The sequence below is a fragment of the Schistocerca gregaria genome, unplaced genomic scaffold (assembly GCF_023897955.1).
Source record: "Schistocerca gregaria isolate iqSchGreg1 unplaced genomic scaffold, iqSchGreg1.2 ptg000515l, whole genome shotgun sequence".
NCBI lineage: Eukaryota > Metazoa > Arthropoda > Insecta > Orthoptera > Acrididae > Schistocerca > Schistocerca gregaria.
This window is the reverse complement of record NW_026061916.1, coordinates 4,268,223-4,286,024: the sequence shown is the minus strand read 5'-3', so window position 1 is coordinate 4,286,024 and position 17,802 is coordinate 4,268,223.

Sequence of the window (17,802 nt, the reverse complement as noted above, 5' to 3'; positions counted from 1 at the left end):
TCTGATACACTCTACGCTTTGATCGTTCCCAGGAAGACCAGTAGTAGTTTCCCCCGCACATATGGAGGCACTCTGAAATCTGTGGACTATCTGAATGTTGATGAAACACAGAAATTGCATCGGGATTGATTACAACAGTCACCATTCGCACTTTCCTCCATGGGAGTAATGTCTCAAACAGTCTACGTTTTGATCGTTCCCATGAAGACTAGTAGAAGATTCCGATGCACATCTGGAGGCAATCTGTAAACTGTGGACTATCAGAGTGTTGATGAAACATAGAAATTGCATCGGGATGGAATACAACAGTCACCATCCGCACTTTTCTGCATGGGAGTAATATCTGAAACAGTCTACGCTTTGATCGTTCCATGGAATACCTGTAGCAGTTTCCGATGCACATCTGGAGGCATTCTGTAATCTGTGGACCTTCAAAGTGTTGATGAAACACAGATATTGCATCGGGATTGAATACAACAATCACCATGAGCACATTCCTCCATGGGAGTAATGTCTCACACAGTCTATGCTTTGATCGTTCCCAGGAGGACCAGTAGTATTATCCGATGCATATCTGGTGGCAATCTGTAATCTGTGGACTGGAAGACCAGTAGTAGTTTCCGATGCACATCTGGAGGCAATCTGTAATCTGTGGACTATCAGAGTGTTGATGAAACATAGAAATTGCATCATGATATAATACAACAGTCACCATCCGCACTTTTCTCCATGGGAGTAATATCTGAAACAGTGTACGCTTTGATCGTTCCATGGAATACTAGTAGTAGCTTCCGATGCACATCTGGAGGCATTCTGTAATCTGTGGACCTTCAAATTGTTGATGAAACACAGAAATTGCATCGGGAGTGAATACAACAGTCACAATCCGCACTTTCTTCCATGGGAGTAATGTCTGATACACTCTACGCTTTGATCGTTCCCAGGAAGACCAGTAGTAGTTTCCCATGCACATATGGAGGCATTCTGAAATCTGTGGACTAACTGAGTGTTGATAAAACACAGAAATTGCAATGGGATTCAATACAACAGTCACAATGCGCACTTTCCTCCATGGGAGTAATGTCTCAAACAGTCTACGTTTTGATCGTTGCCTGGAAGACCAGTACTAGTTTCCGATGCACGTCTGGAGGCATTCTGTAATCTGTGGACTATCTGAATATTGATGAAACACAGAAATGGCATCGGGATTGAATACAACAGTCACCATGCGCACCTTCCTTCATGGGAGTAATGTCTCAAACAGTCTACGCTTTGATCGTTCCCTGGAAGACCAGTAGGAGTTTCCGATCCACATCAGGAGGCATTCTGTAATCTGTGGACTATATGAGTGTTGATAAAACACAGAAATTGCATCGGGATTGAATACAACAGTCACCATACGAACTTTCCTCCATGGGAGTAATGTCTCAAACAGTCTACGCTTTCATCGTTCCCAGGAAGACCAGTAGTAGTTTCCGATGCACATCTGGTGGCATTCTGTAATCTGTGGACTATCAGAGTGTTGATGAAACACAGAAATTGAATCGGGATTGAATACAACAGTCACCATGCGCACTTCCTTCCATGGGAGTAATGTCTCAAACAGTCTGCGCTTTGATCGTTCTCTGGAAGACCTGTAGTGGTTTCCAATGCACAACTGGTGGCATTCTGTAATCTGTTGGTCTATCAGGGTGTTGATAAAACACAGAGAACGCATCGGGATTGAATACAACAGTAACATGCGCACTTTCCTCCACGTTAGTGATATCTCAAACATTCTACGCTTTGATCGTTCCCTGGAATACCAGTAGTAGTTTCCGATGCACATCTGGTGGCATTCTGAAATCTGTGGACTATCAGAGTGTTGATGAAACACAGAAATAGCATCGGGATTGAATACAACAGTCACCATGCGCACTTTTCTCCATGAGAGTAATGTCTCAAACAGTCAACGCGTTCATCGTTCCCTGGAAGACCAGTGGTAGTCTCCGTTGCACATCTGGTGGCATTCTGTAATCTGTGGACTAACAGAGTGTTGATGAAACACAGAAATTGCATCGGAATGGAATACAACAGTCAATATTCGCACTTTCCTCAATGGGAGTGATGTCTCAAAAAGTCTACGCTTTGATCGTTTCATGGAAGACCAGTAGTAATTTCCGATGCACATCTGGAGGCATACTGTAATCTGTGGACTATCAGAGTGTTGATGAAACACAGAAATTGCATCGGGATTGATTAAACAGTCACCATGCGCACTTTCCTCCATGGGAGTAATGTCTCAAACAGTATATGCTTTGATCGTTCCCTGGAAGACCAGTAGTAGTTTCCGATGCACATCTGGAGGCATTCTGTAATCTGTGGACCTTCAAAGTGTTGATGAAACACAGAAATTGCATCGGGATTGAATACAACAGTCACCATGAGCACATTCCTCCATGGGAGTAATGTCTCACACAGTCTATGCTTTGATCGTTCCCAGGAAGACCAGTAGTATTATCCGATGCATATCTGGTGGCAATCTGTATTCTGTGGACTGGAAGACCAGTAGTAGTTTCCGATGCACATCTAGAGGCATTCTGTAGTCTGTGGAACTTCAAAGTGTTGATGAAACACAGAATTTGCATCGGGAGTGAATACAACAGTCACAATCCGCAATTTCCTCCATGGGAGAAATGTCTGATACAGTCTACGTTTTGATCGTTCCCAGGATGACCAGTAGTTGTTTCCGATGCACATCTGGGGACAATCTGTAATCTGTGGACTAGCAGAGTGTTTATGAAACACAGAAATTGCATCGGGATTGAATACAACAGTCACCATCCGCACTTTCCTCCATGGGAGTACCGTCTGAAACATTCTACGCTTTGATCGTTTCCTGGAAGACCAGTGGTAGTTTCCGATGCACATCTGGAGGCAATCTGTAATCTGTGGACTATCAGAGTGTTGATGAAACATAGAAATTGCATCATGATATAATACAACAGTCACCATCCGTACTTTTCTCCATGGGAGTAATATCTGAAACCGTGTACGCTTTGATCGTTCCATGGAATACCAGTAGTAGCTTCCGATGCACATCTGGAGGCATTCTGTAATCTGTGGACCTTCAAATTGTTGATGAAACACAGAAATTGCATCGGGAGTAAATACAACAGTCACAATCCGCACTTTCTTCCATGGGAGTAATGTCTGATACACTCTACGCTTTGATCGTTCCCAGGAAGACCAGTAGTAGTTTCCCATGCACATATGGAGGCATTCTGTAATCTGTGGACTAACTGAGTGTTGATAAAACACAGAAATTGCAATGGGATTGAATACAACAGTCACAATGCGCACTTTCCTCCATGGGAGTAATGTCTCAAACAGTCTACGCTTTAATCGTTGCCTGGAAGACCAGTAGTAGTTTCCGATGCACATATGGAGGCATTCTGTAATCTGTGGACTATCTGAATATTGATGAAACATAGAAATTGCATCGGCATTGAATACAACTGTCACCATGCGCACCTTCCTTCATGGGAGTAATGTCTCAAACAGTCTACGCTTTGATCGTTCCCTGGAAGACCAGTAGGAGTTTCCGATCCGCATCAGGAGGCATTCTGTAATCTGTGGACTATATGAGTGTTGCTGAAACACAGAAATTGCATCGGGATTGAATACAACAGTCACCATGCGCACTTTCCTCCATGGGAGTAATGTCTCAAACAGTCTACGCTTTGATCGTTCCCATTTAGACCAGTAGTAGTTTCCGATGCACATCTGGTGGCATTCTGTAATCTGTGTACTGTCAGAGTGTTGATGAAACACAGAAATGGCATCGGGTTTGAATACAACAGCCACCATGCGCACTTTCCTCCATGGGAGTAATGTCTCATACAGTCTACGCGTTGATCGTTCCCTGAAAGACCAGTAGAAGTTTCCGATGCACATCTGGTGGCATTCTGTAATCTATGGACTATCAGTCTTGATGGAACACAGAAATTGCATCGGGATTGATAACAACAGTCACCATGCGCACTTTCCTCCACGGGAGTAATGTCTCAAACAGTCCACGATTTTATCGTTCGATGGAAGACCAGTAGTACTTTCCGATGCACATCTGGAGGCATTCTGTAATCTGTGGACTATCTGAGTGTTGACGAAACACAGAAATTGCATCGGGATTGAATACAACAGTCACCATGCGCACTTTTCTCCATGTGAGTAATGTCCCCAAGAGTCTGCGCTTTGATCGTTCCCTGGAAGACCAGTAGTAGTTTTCGATGCACATCATGAGGCATTCTGTAATCTGTGGACTATCAGAGTGTTAATGAAACACAGAAATTCCATCGGGATTGAATACAACAGTCACCATGCGCACTTTCCTCCATGGGAGTAATTCTCAAACAGTCTACGCTTTGATCATTCCCTAGAAGACCAGTAGTAGTTTCCGATAAACATCTGCTGGCATTCGGTAATCTGTGGACTATCAGAGTGTTGATGAAAAACAGAAATAGCATCGGGATTGAGTACAACAGTCACCATGCGCACTTTCCTCCATGGGAGTAATGTCTCAAACAGTCTACGCTTTGATCGTTCCCTGGAAGAACAGTAGGAGTTTCCAACGCACATCAGGAGGCATTCTGTAATCTGTGGACTATCTGAGTGTTGATGAAACACAGATATTGCATCGGGATTGAATACAACAGTCACCATGCGAGCTTTCCTCCATGGGAGTAATGTCTCAAACAGTCTATGCTTTGATCGTTCCCAGGAAGACCAATAGTAGTTTCCGATGCACATCTGGAGGCATTCTGTAATCTGTGGACTAACTGAGTGTTGATGAAACACAGAAATTGCATCGGGAGTGAATACAACAGTCACCATCCGCACTTTTCTCCATGGGAGTAATTCTCAAACAGTCTACGCTTTGATCGTTCCCTGGAAGACCAGTAGAAGTTTCCGAAGCACATCTGGTGGCATTCTGTAATCTATGGACTATCAGAGTGTTGATGAAACACAGAAATAGCATCAGGATTGAATACAACAGTCACCATGCGCACTTTCCTCCATGGGAGTAATGTCTCAAATAGTCTACGCTTTGATCGTTCCCTGGAAGACCAGTAGTAGTTTCCGATGCACATCTGGTGGCATTCTGTAATCTGTGGACTAACAGAGTGTTGATGAGACACAGAAATTGCATCGGGATTGAATACAACAGTCAATATTCGCACTTTCCTCCATGGGAGTAATGTCTCAAACAGTCTACGCTTTGATCGTTACCTGGAAGACCAGTAGTAATTTCCGATGCACATCTGGAGGCATTCTGTAATCTGTGGACTATCAGAGTGTTAATGAAACACAGAAATTGCATCGGGATTGAATACAACAGTCACCATGCGCACTTTCCTCCATGGGAGTAATGTCTCAAACAGTCTACGCGTTGATCGTTCCCTGGAAGACCAGTAGTAGTTTCCGATGCAAATCTGGAGATATTCTGTAATCTGTGGAATATCAGAGTGTTGATGAAACACAGAAGTAGCATCGCGATTGAATACAACAGTCACCATGCGCACTTTCCTCCACGGGAGTAATGTCTCAATCAGTCCACGATTTGATCGGTCGATGGAAGACCAGTAGTAGTTCCCGATGCACATCTGGAGGCAATCTGTAATCTGAGGACTATCAGAGTGTTGATGAAATACAGTAATTGTGTCGGGATTGAATACAACTCTCACCATGCGCACTTTCCTCCTTGGGAGTAATGTCTCAAACATTCTACGCTTTCATCGTTCCCTGTTAGACCAGTACTAGTTCCCGATGCACATCTGGAGGCATTCTGTAATCTGTGGACTATCCGACTGTTGATGAAACACAGAAATTGAATCGGGATTGAATACAACAGTCACCGTCCGCACTTTCCTCCATGGGAGTAACGTCTGAAACATTCTACGCTTTGATTGTTTCCTGGAAGACCAGTAGTAGTTTCCGATGCATATCTGGTGGCATTCTGTAATCTGTGGACTGTCAGAGTGTTGATGAAACACAGAAATGGCATCGGGTTTGAATACAACAGTCACCATGCGCACTTTCCTCCATGGGAGCAATGTCTCATACAGTCTACGCGTTGATCGTTCCCTGAAAGACCAGTAGTAGTTTCCGATGCACATCTGGAGGCATTCCGTAATCTGTGGAGTATCAGAGTGTTGATGAAACACAGAAATAGCATCAGGATTGAATACAACAGTCACCATGCGCATTTTCCTCCACGGGAGTGATATCTCAAAGAGTCTACGCTTCGATCGTTTCCTGGAATACCAGTAGTAGTTTCCGATGCATATCTGGTGGCATTCTGTAATCCGTGGACTATCAGAGTGATGATGAAACATAGAAATAGCATCGAGATTGAATACAACAGTCAACATGCGCACTTTCCTCCATGGGAGTAATGTCTCAAACAGTATACGTTTTGATTGTTCCCTGGAAGACCAGTAGTAGTTTCCGATGCACATCTGGAGGCATTCTGCAATCTGTGGACCCTCAAAGTGTAGATGAAACACAGAAATTGCATCTAGTTTGAATACAAGAGCACCATCCGCACTTTCCTCCATGGCTGTAATGTCTCAAACAGTCTACGTTTTGATCGTACCCATGAAGACTAGTAGAAGATTCCGATGCACATCTGGAGGCAATCTGTAAACTGTGGACTATCAGAGTGTTGATGAAACATAGAAATTGCATCGCCATGGAATACAACAGTCACCATCCGCACTTTTCTGCATGGGAGTAATATCTGAAACAGTCTACGCTTTGATCGTTCCATGGAATACCTGTAGCAGTTTCCGATGCACATCTGGAGGCATTCTGTAATCTGTGGACCTTCAAAGTGTTGATGAAACACAGAAATTGCATCGGGAGTGAATACAACAGTCACAATCCGCACTTTCCTCCATGGGAGTAATGTCTGATACACTCTACCCTTTGATCGTTCCCAGGAAGACCAGTAGTAGTTTCCCCTGCACATATGGAGGCATTCTGAAATCTGTGGACTATCTGAATGTTGATGAAACACAGAAATTGCATCGGGATTGATTACAACAGTCACCATGCGCACTTTCCTCCATGGGAGTAATGTCTCAAACAGTCTACGTTTTGATCGTTCCCATGTAGACTAGTAGAAGATTCCGATGCACATCTGGAGGCAATCTGTAAACTGTGGACTATCAGAGTGTTGATGAAACATAGAAATTGCATCGGGATGGAATACAACAGTCACCATCCGCACTTTTCTGCATGGGAGTAATATCTGAAACAGTCTACGCTTTGATCGTTCCATGGAATACCTGTAGCAGTTTCCGATGCACATCTGGAGGCATTCTGTAATCTGTGGACCTTCAAAGTGTTGATGAAACACAGAAATTGCATCGGGATTGAATACAACAATCACCATGAGCACATTCCTCCATGGGAGTTATGTCTCACACAGTCTATGCTTTGATCGTTCCCAGGAGGACCAGTAGTATTATCCGATGCATATCTGGTGGCAATCTGTAATCTGTGGACTGGAAGACCAGTAGTAGTTTCCGATGCACATCTGGAGGCAATCTGTAATCTGTGGACTATCAGAGTGTTGATGAGACATAGAAATTGCATCATGATGGAATACAACAGTCACCATCCGCACTTTTCTCCATGGGAGTAATATCTGAAACAGTGTAGGCTTTGATCGTTTCCTGGTATACCAGTAGTAGTTTCCGATGCACATATGGAGGCATTCTGTAATCTGTGGACCTTCAAAGTGTTGATGAAACACAGATATTGCCTCAGGAGTGAATACAACAGTCACAATCCGCACTTTCCTCCATGGGAGTAATGTCTGATACAGTCTACGCTTTGATCGTTCAAAGGAAGACCATTAGTAGTTTCCGATGCACATCTGGAGACAATCTGTAATCTGTGGACTAGCAGAGTGTTTATGAAACACAGAAATTGCATCGGGATTGAATACAACAGTCACCATCCACACTTTCCTCCATGGGAGTAACGTCTGAAACATTCTACGTTTTGATCGTTTCCTGGAAGACCAGTAGTAGTTTCCGATGCACATCTGGAGGCAATCTGTAATCTGTGGACTATGAGAGTGTTCATGAAACATAGAAATTGCATCATGATATAATACAACAGTCACCATCCGCACTTTTCTCCATGGGAGTAATATCTGAAACAGTGTACGCTTTGATCGTTCCATGGAATACCAGTAGTAGCTTCCGATGCACATCTGGAGGCATTCTGTAATCTGTGGACCTTCAAATTGTTGATGAAACACAGAAATTGCATCGGGAGTGAATACAACAGTCACAATCCGCACTTTCTTCCATGGGAGTAATGTCTGATACACTCTACGCTTTGATCGTTCCCAGGAAGACCAGTAGTAGTTTCCGATGCACATATGGAGGCATTCTGAAATCTGTGGACTAACTGAGTGTTGATAAAACACAGAAATTGCAATGGGATTGAATACAACAGTCACAATGCGCACCTTCCTCCATGGGAGTAATGTCTCAAACAGTCTACGTTTTGATCGTTGCCTGGAAGACCAGTACTAGTTTCCGATGCACATCTGGAGGCATTCTGTAATCTGTGGACTATCTGAATATTGATGAAACACAGAAATGGCATCGGGATTGAATACAACAGTCACCATGCGCACCTTCCTTCATGGGAGTAATGTCTCAAATAGTCTACGCTTTGATCGTTCCCTGGAAGACCAGTAGGAGTTTCCGATCCACATCCGGAGGCATTCTGTAATCTGTGGACTATATGAGTGTTGATGAAACACAGAAATTGCATCGGGATTGAATACAACACTCACCATACGCACTTTCCTCCATGGGAGTAATGTCTCAAACAGTCTACGCTTTGATCGTTCCCAGGAAGACCAGTAGTAGTTTCCGATGCACATCTGGTGGCATTCTGTAATCTGTGGACTATCAGAGTGTTGATGAAACACAGAAATTGCATCGGGATTGAATACAACAGTCACCACGCGCACTTCCTTCCATGGGAGTAATGTCTCAAACAGTCTGCGCTTTGATCGTTCTCTGGAAGACCTGTAGTGGTTTCCAATGCACAACTGGTGGCATTCTGTAATCTGTGGACTATCAGGGTGTTGATAAAACACAGAGAACGCATCGGGATTGAATACAACAGTCAACATGCGCACTTTCCTCCACGTTAGTGATATCTCAAACATTCTACGCTTTGATCGTTCCCTGGAATACCAGTAGTAGTTTCCGATGCACATCTGGTGGCATTCTGAAATCTGTGGACTATCAGAGTGTTGATGAAACACAGAAATAGCATCGGGATTGAATACAACAGTCACCATGCGCACTTTTCTCCGTGAGAGTAATGTCTCAAACAGTCAACGCTTTCATCGTTCCCTGGAAGACCAGTAGTAGTCTCCGTTGCACATCTGGTGGCATTCTGTAATCTGTGGACTAACAGAGTGTTGATGAAACACAGAAATTGCATCGGAATGGAATACAACAGTCAATATTCGCACTTTCCTCAATGGGAGTGATGTCTCAAAAAGTCTACGCTTTGATCGTTTCCTGGAAGACCAGTAGTAAATTCCGATGCACATCTGGAGGCATACTGTAATCTGTGGACTATCAGAGTGTTGATGAAACACAGAAATTGCATCGGGATTGATTAAACAGTCACCATGCGCACTTTCCTCCATGGGAGTAATGTCTCAAACAGTCTATGCTTTGATCGTTCCCTGGAAGACCAGTAGTAGTTTCCGATGCACATCTGGAGGCATTCTGTAATCTGTGGACCTTCAAAGTGTTGATGAAACACAGAAATTGCATCGGGATTGAATACAACAGTAACCATGAGCACATTCCTCCATGGGAGTAATGTCTCCCACAGTCTATGCTTTGATCGTTCCCAGGAAGACCAGTAGTATTATCCGATGCATATCTGGTTTCAATCTGTATTCTGTGGACTGGAAGACCAGTAGTAGTTTCCGATGCACATCTGGAGGCATTCTGTAGTCTGTGGAACTTCAAAGTGTTGATGAAACACAGAATTTGCATCGGGAGTGAATACAACAGTCACAATCCGCACTTTCCTCCATGGAAGTAATGTCTGATACAGTCTACGTTTTGATCGTTCCCAGGAAGACCAGTAGTAGTTTCCGATGCACATCTGGAGACAATCTGTAATCTGTGGACTAGCAGAGTGTTTATGAAACACAGAAATTGCATCGGGATTGAATACAACAGTCACCATCCGCACTTTCCTCCATGGGAGTAATGTCTCAAACAGTCTACGGTTTGATCGTTCCCAGGAGCACCAGTAGTATTATCCGATGCATATCTGGTGGCAATCTGTAATCTGTGGACTGGAAGACCAGTAGTAGTTTCCGATGCACATCTGGAGGCAATCTGTAATCTGTGGACTATCAGAGTGTTGATGAAACATAGAAATTGCATCATGATATAATACAACAGTCACCATCCGCACTTTTCTCCATGGGAGTAATATCTGAAACCGTGTACGCTTTGATCGTTCCATGGAATACCAGTAGTAGCTTCCGATGCACATCTGGAGGCATTCTGTAATCTGTGGACCTTCAAATTGTTGATGAAACATAGAAATTGCATCGGCAGTGAATACAACAGTCACAATCCGCACTTTCTTCCATGGGAGTAATGTCTGATACACTCTACGCTTTGATCGTTCCCAGGAAGACCAGTAGTAGTTTCCCATGCACATATGGAGGCATTCTGAAATCTGTGGACTAACTGAGTGTTGATAAAACACAGAAATTGCAATGGGATTGAATACAACAGTCACAATGCGCACTTTCCTCCATGGGAGTAATGTCTCAAACAGTCTACGCTTTAATCGTTGCCTGGAAGACCAGTAGTAGTTTCCGATGCACATATGGAGGCATTCTGTAATCTGTGGACTATCTGAATATTGATGAAACACAGAAATTGCATCGGGATTGAGTACAACAGTCACCATGCGCACCTTCCTTCATGGGAGTAATGTCTCAAACAGTCTACGCTTTGATCGTTCCCGGGAAGACCAGTAGGAGTTTCCGATCCACATCAGGAGGCATTCTGTAATCTGTGGACTATATGAGTGTTGATGAAACACAGAAATTGCATCGGGATTGAATACAACAGTCACCATGCGCACTTTCCTCCATGGGAGTAATCTCTCAAACAGTCTACGCTTTGATCGTTGCCATTTGGACCAGTAGTAGTTTCCGATGCACATCTGGTGGCATTCTGTAATCTGTGGACTATCAGAGTGTTGATGAAACACAGAAATTGCATCGGGATTGAATACAACAGTCACCATGCGCACTTCCCTCCATGGGAGTAATGTCTCAAACAGTCTGCGCTTTGATCGTTCTCTGGAAGACCTGTAGTGGTTTCCAATGCACAGCTGGTGGCATTCTGTAATCTGTCTACTATCAGGGTGTTGATAAAACACAGAGAACGCATCGGGATTGAATAAAACAGTCACCATGCGCATTTTCCTCCACTGGAGTGATATCTCAAACATTCTACGCTTTGATCGTTCCCTGGAATACCAGTAGTAGTTTCCGATGCACATCTGGTAGCATTCTGAAATCTGTGGACTATCAGAGTGTTGATGAAACACAGACATAGCATCGGGATTGAATACAACTGTCACCATGCGCACTTTTCTCCATGGGAGTAATGTCTCAAACAGTCAACGCTTTGATCGTTCCCTGGAAGACCAGTAGTAGTCTCCATTGCACATCTGGTGGCATTCTGTAATCTGTGGACTAACAGAGTGTTGATGAAACACAGAAATTGCATCGGGATTGAATACAACAGTCAATATTCGCACTTTCCTCAATGGGAGTGATGTCTCAAACAGTCTACGCTTTGATCGTTTCCTGGAAGACCAGTAGTAATTTCCGATGCACATCTGGAGGCATACTGTAATCTGTGGACTATCAGAGTGTTGATGAAACACAGAAATTGCATCGGGATTGATTACAACAGTCACCATGCGCACTTTCCTCCATGGGAGTAATGTCTCAAACAGTCTATGCTTTGATCGTTCCCTGGAAGACCAGTAGTAGTTTCCAATGCACATCTGGAGGCATTCTGTATTATGTGGACTGGAAGACCAGTAGTAGCTTCCGATGCACATCTGGAGGCATTCTGTAATCTGTGGAACTTCAAAGTGTTGATGAAACACAGAAATTGCATCGGGATTGAATACAACAGTCACCATGCGCACTTTCCTCCACGGGAGTATTGTCTCAAACTGTCTACGCTTTGATCGTTCCCTGGAAGACCAGCAGTAGTTTCCGACGACGTCTGGAGGCATTCTGTAATCTGTGGACCCTCATAGTGTTGATGAAACACAGAAATTGCATCGAGTTTGAATACAACAGTCACCATCCGCACTTTCCTCCATGGCAGTAATGTCTCAAACAGTCTACGGTTTGATCGTTCCCAGGAGGACCAGTAGTATTATCCGATGCATATCTGGTGGCAATCTGTAATCTGTGGACTGGAAGACCAGTAGTAGTTTCCGATGCACATCTGGAGGCAATCTGTAATCTGTGGACTATCAGAGTGTTGATGAAACATAGAAATTGCATCATGATGGAATACAACAGTCACCATCCGCACTTTCCTCCATTTGAGTAATATCTGAAACAGTGTAGGATTTGATTGTTCCCTGGTATACCAGTAGTAATTTCCGATGCACATCTGGAGGCATACTGTAATCTGTGGACTATCAGAGTGTTGATGAAACACAGAAATTGCATCGGGATTGATTACAACAGTCACCATGCGCACTTTCCTCCATGGGAGTAATGTCTCAAACAGTCTATGCTTTGATCGTTCCCTGGAAGACCAGTAGTAGTTTCCAATGCACATCTGGAGGCATTCTGTATTATGTGGACTGGAAGACCAGTAGTAGCTTCCGATGCACATCTGGAGGCATTCTGTAATCTGTGGAACTTCAAAGTGTTGATGAAACACAGAAATTGCATCGGGAGTGAATACAACAGTCACAATCCGCACATTCCTCCATGGGAGTAATGTCTGATACAGTCTACGCTTTGATCGTTCCCAGGAAGACCAGTAGTAGTTTCCCATGCACATCTGGAGACAATCTGTAATCTGTGGACTAGCAGAGTGTTTATGAAACACAGAAATTGCATCGGGATTGAATACAACAGTCACCATCCACACTTTCCTCCATGGGAGTAACGTCTGAAACATTCTACGCTTTGATCGTTTCCTGGAAGACCAGTAGTAGTTTCCGATGCACATCTGGAGGCAATCTGTAATCTGTGGACTATCAGAGTGTTGATGAAACATAGAAATTGCATCATGATATAATACAACAGTCACCATCCGCACATTTCTCCATGGGAGTAATATCTGAAACAGTGTAAGCTTTGATCGTTCCATGGAATACCAGTAGTAGCTTCCGATGCACATCTGGAGGCATTCTGTAATCTGTGGACCTTCAAATTGTTGATGAAACACAGAAATTGCATCGGGAGTGAATACAACAGTCACAATCCACACTTTCTTCCATGGGAGTAATGTCTGATACACTCTACGCTTTGATCGTTCCCAGGAAGACCAGTAGTAGTTTCCCATACACATATGGAGGCATTCTGAAATCTGTGGACTAACTGAGTGTTGATAAAACACAGATATTGCAATGGGATTGAATACAACAGTCACAATGCGCACTTTCCTCCATGGGAGTAATGTCTCAAACAGTCTACGCTTTGATCGTTGCCTGGAAGACCAGTAGTAGTTTCCGATGCACATCTGGAGGCATTCTGTAATCTGTGCACTATCTGAATATTGATGAAACACAGAAATTGCATCGGGATTGAATACAACAGTCACCATGCGCACCTTCCTTCTTGGGAGTAATGTCTCAAACAGTCTACGCTTTGATCGTTCCCTGGAAGACCAGTAGGAGTTTCCGATCCACATCAGAAGGCATTCTGTAATCTGTGGACTATATGAGTGTTGATGAAACACAGAAATTGCATCGGGATTGAATACTACAGTCACCATGCGCACTTTTCTCCATGGGAGTAATGTCTCAAACAGTCAACGCTTTGATCGTTCCCTGGAATACCAGTAGTAGTCTCCGTTGCACATCTGGTGGCATTCTGTAATCTGTGGACTAACAGAGTGTTGATGAAACACAGAAATTGCATCGGGTTTGAATACAACAGTCAATATTCGCACTTTCCTCCATGGGAGTTATGTCTCAAACAGTCTACGATTTGATCGTTTCCTGGAAGACCAGTAGTAATTTCCGATGCACATCTGGAGGCATACTGTAATCAGTGGACTATCAGAGTGTTGATGAAACACAGAAATTGCATCGGGATTGATTACAACAGTCACCATCCGCACTTTTCTCCATGGGAGTAATATCTGAAACAGAGTAGGCTTTGATCGTTCCCTGGAATACCAGTAGTAGTTTCCGATGCACATATGGAGGCATTCTGTAATCTGTGGAACTTCAAAGTGTTGATGAAACACAGAAATTGCATCGGGAGTGAATACAACAGTCACAATCCGCACTTTCCTCCATGGGAGTAATGTCTGATACAGTCTACGCATTGATCGTTCCCAGGAAGACCAGTAGTAGTTTACGATGCACATCTGGAGGCAATCTGTAATCTGTGGACTATCAGAGTGTTGATGAAACATAGAAATTGCATCATGATGGAATACAACAGTCACCATCCGCACTTTTCTCCATGGGAGTAATATCTGAAACAGTTAACGCTTTGATCGTTCAATGGAATACCAGTAGTAGCTTCCGATGCACATCTGGAGGCATTCTGTAATCTGTGGACCTTCAAAGTGTTGATGAAACACAGAAATTGCATCGGGGTTGATAACAACAGTCACCATGCGCACTTTCCTCCACGGGAGTAATGTCTCAAACAGTCCACGCTTTGATCGTTCGATGGAAGACCAGTAGTAGTTTCCGATGCACATCTGGAGGCATTCTGTAATCTGTGGACTATCTGAATGTTGATGAAACGCAGAAATTTCATCGGGATTGAATACAACAGTCAAAATGCGCACTTTCCTCCATGGGAGTAATTCTCAAACAGTCTAAACTTTGATCGTTCCCTAGAAGACCAGTAGTAGTTTCCGATGCACATCTGGTGTCATTCTGTAATCTGTGGACTATCGGAGTGTTGATGAAACACAGAAATTCGATCGGGATTGAATACAACAGTCACCATGCGCACTTTCCTCCATGGGAGTAATTCTCAAACAGTCTACGCATAAATCGTTCCCTGGAAGACCAGTAGTAGATTCCGATGCACATCTGGTGGAATTCTGTAATCTGTGGACTACCAGAGTGTTGAAGAAACACAGAAATAGCATCGGGATTGAATAAAACAGTCACCATGCGCACTTTCCTCATTAGGAGTAATGTCTCAAACAGTCTACGCTTTGATCGTTCTCTGGACGACCAGTAGTAGTTTCCGATGCACATCCGAAGGCATTCTGTAATCTGTGGACTATCAGAATGTTGATGAAACACAGAAATTGCATAGGTTTTGAATACAACAGTCACCATGCGCACTTCCCTCCATGGGAGTAATGTCTCAAACAGTCTGCGCTTTGATCGTTCCCTGGAAGACCTGTAGTGGTTTCCAATGCACAACTGGTGGCATTCTGTAATCTGTGGACTATCAGGGTGTTGATAAAACACAGAGAATGCATCGGGATTCAATACAACAGTCACCATGCGCACTTTTCTAAATGGGAGTAATGTCTCAAACAGTCAACGCTTTGATCGTTCCCTATAATACCAGTAGTAGTCTCCGTTGCACATCTGGTGGCATTCTGTAAACTGTGGACTAACAGAGTGTTGATGAAACACAGAAATTGCATCGGGATTGATTACAACAGTCACCATGCGCACTTTCCTCCATGGGAGTAATGTCTCAAACAGTCTATGATTTGATCGTTCCCTGGAAGACCAGTAGTAGTTTCCGATGCACATCTGGAGGCATTCTGTAATCTGTGGACCTTCAAAGTGTTGATGAAACACAGAAATTGCATCGGGATTGAATACAACAGTCACCATGCGCACTTTCCTCCACGGGAGTAATGTCTCAAACAGTCTACGCTTTGATCGTTCCCTGGAAGACCAGCAGTAGTTTCCGATGCACATCTGGAGGCATTCTGTAATCTGTGGACCCTGAAAGTGTTGATGAATCACAGAAATTGCATCGAGTTTGAATACAACAGTCACCATCTGCACTTTCCTCCATGGCAGTAATGTCTCAAAACAGTCTACGCTTTGATCGTTCCCAGGAAGACCAGTAGTAGTTTCCGATGCACATCTGGAGGCAATCTGTAATCTTTGGACTATCAGAGTGTTGATGAAACATTGAAATTGCATCATGATGGAATCCAACAGTCACCATCCCCACTTTTCTCCATGGGAGTAATATCTGAAACAGTGTACGCTTTGATCGTTCCATGGAATACCAGTAGTAGCTTCCGATGCACATCTGGAGGCATTCTGTAATCTGTGGACCTTCAAAGTGTTGATGAAACACAGAAATTGCATCGGGATTGATAACAACAGTCACCATGCGCAATTTCCTCCACGGGAGTAATGTCTCAAACTGTCCACGCTTTGATCGTTCGATGGAAGACCAGTAGTAGTTTCCGATGCACATCTGGAGGCATTCTGTAATCTGTGGACTATCTGAGTGTTGATGAAACACAGAAATGGCATCGGGATTGAATACAACAGTCACCATGCCCACTTATCTCCATGGGAGTAATGTCTCAAAGAGTCTACGCTTTGATCGTTCCCAGGAAGGCCAGTAGTATTTTCAGATGCACATCTGGAGGCAATCTGAAATCTGTGGACAATCAGAGTGTTGATGAAACACAGAAAGTGCATCGGGATTGAATACAACACTCACCATGTGCACTTTCCTCCATGGGAGTAATGTCTCAAAGATTCTACGCTTTGATCGTTCCCTGTTAGACCAGTAGTAGTTCTCGATGCACATCTGGAGGCATTCTGTAATCTGTGGACTATCAGAGTGTTGATCAAACACAGAAATTGAATCGGGATTGAATACAACAGTCACCATCCGCACTTTCCTCCATGGGAGTAATGTCTGAAACAGTCTACGCTTTGATCGTTCCCTGGAAGACCATTAGTAGTTTCCGGTGCACATCTGAAGGAATTCTGTAATCTATGGACCTTCAAAATGTTGATGAAACATAGAAATTGCATCATGATGGAATACAACAGTCACCATCCCCACTTTTCTCCATGGGAGTAATATCTGAAACAGTGTAGGCTTTGATCGTTCCCTGGAATACCAGTAGTAGTTTCCGATGCACATATGGAGGCATTCTGTAATCTGTGGACCTTCAAAGTGTTGATGAAACACAGAAATTGCATCGGGAGTGAATACAACAGTCACAATCCGCACTTTCCTCCATGGGAGTAATGATGATACAGTCTACGCATTGATCGTTCCCAGGAAGACCAGTAGTAGTTTCCGATGCACATCTGGAGACAATCTTTAATCTGTGGACTATCAGAGTGTTTATGAAACACAGAAATGCATCGGGATTGAATACAACAGTCACCATCCGCACTTTCCTCCATGGGAGTAACGTCTGACACATTCTACGCTTTGATCGTTTCCTGGAAGACCATTAGTAGTTTCCGATGCACATCTGGAGGCAGTCTGTAATCTGTGGA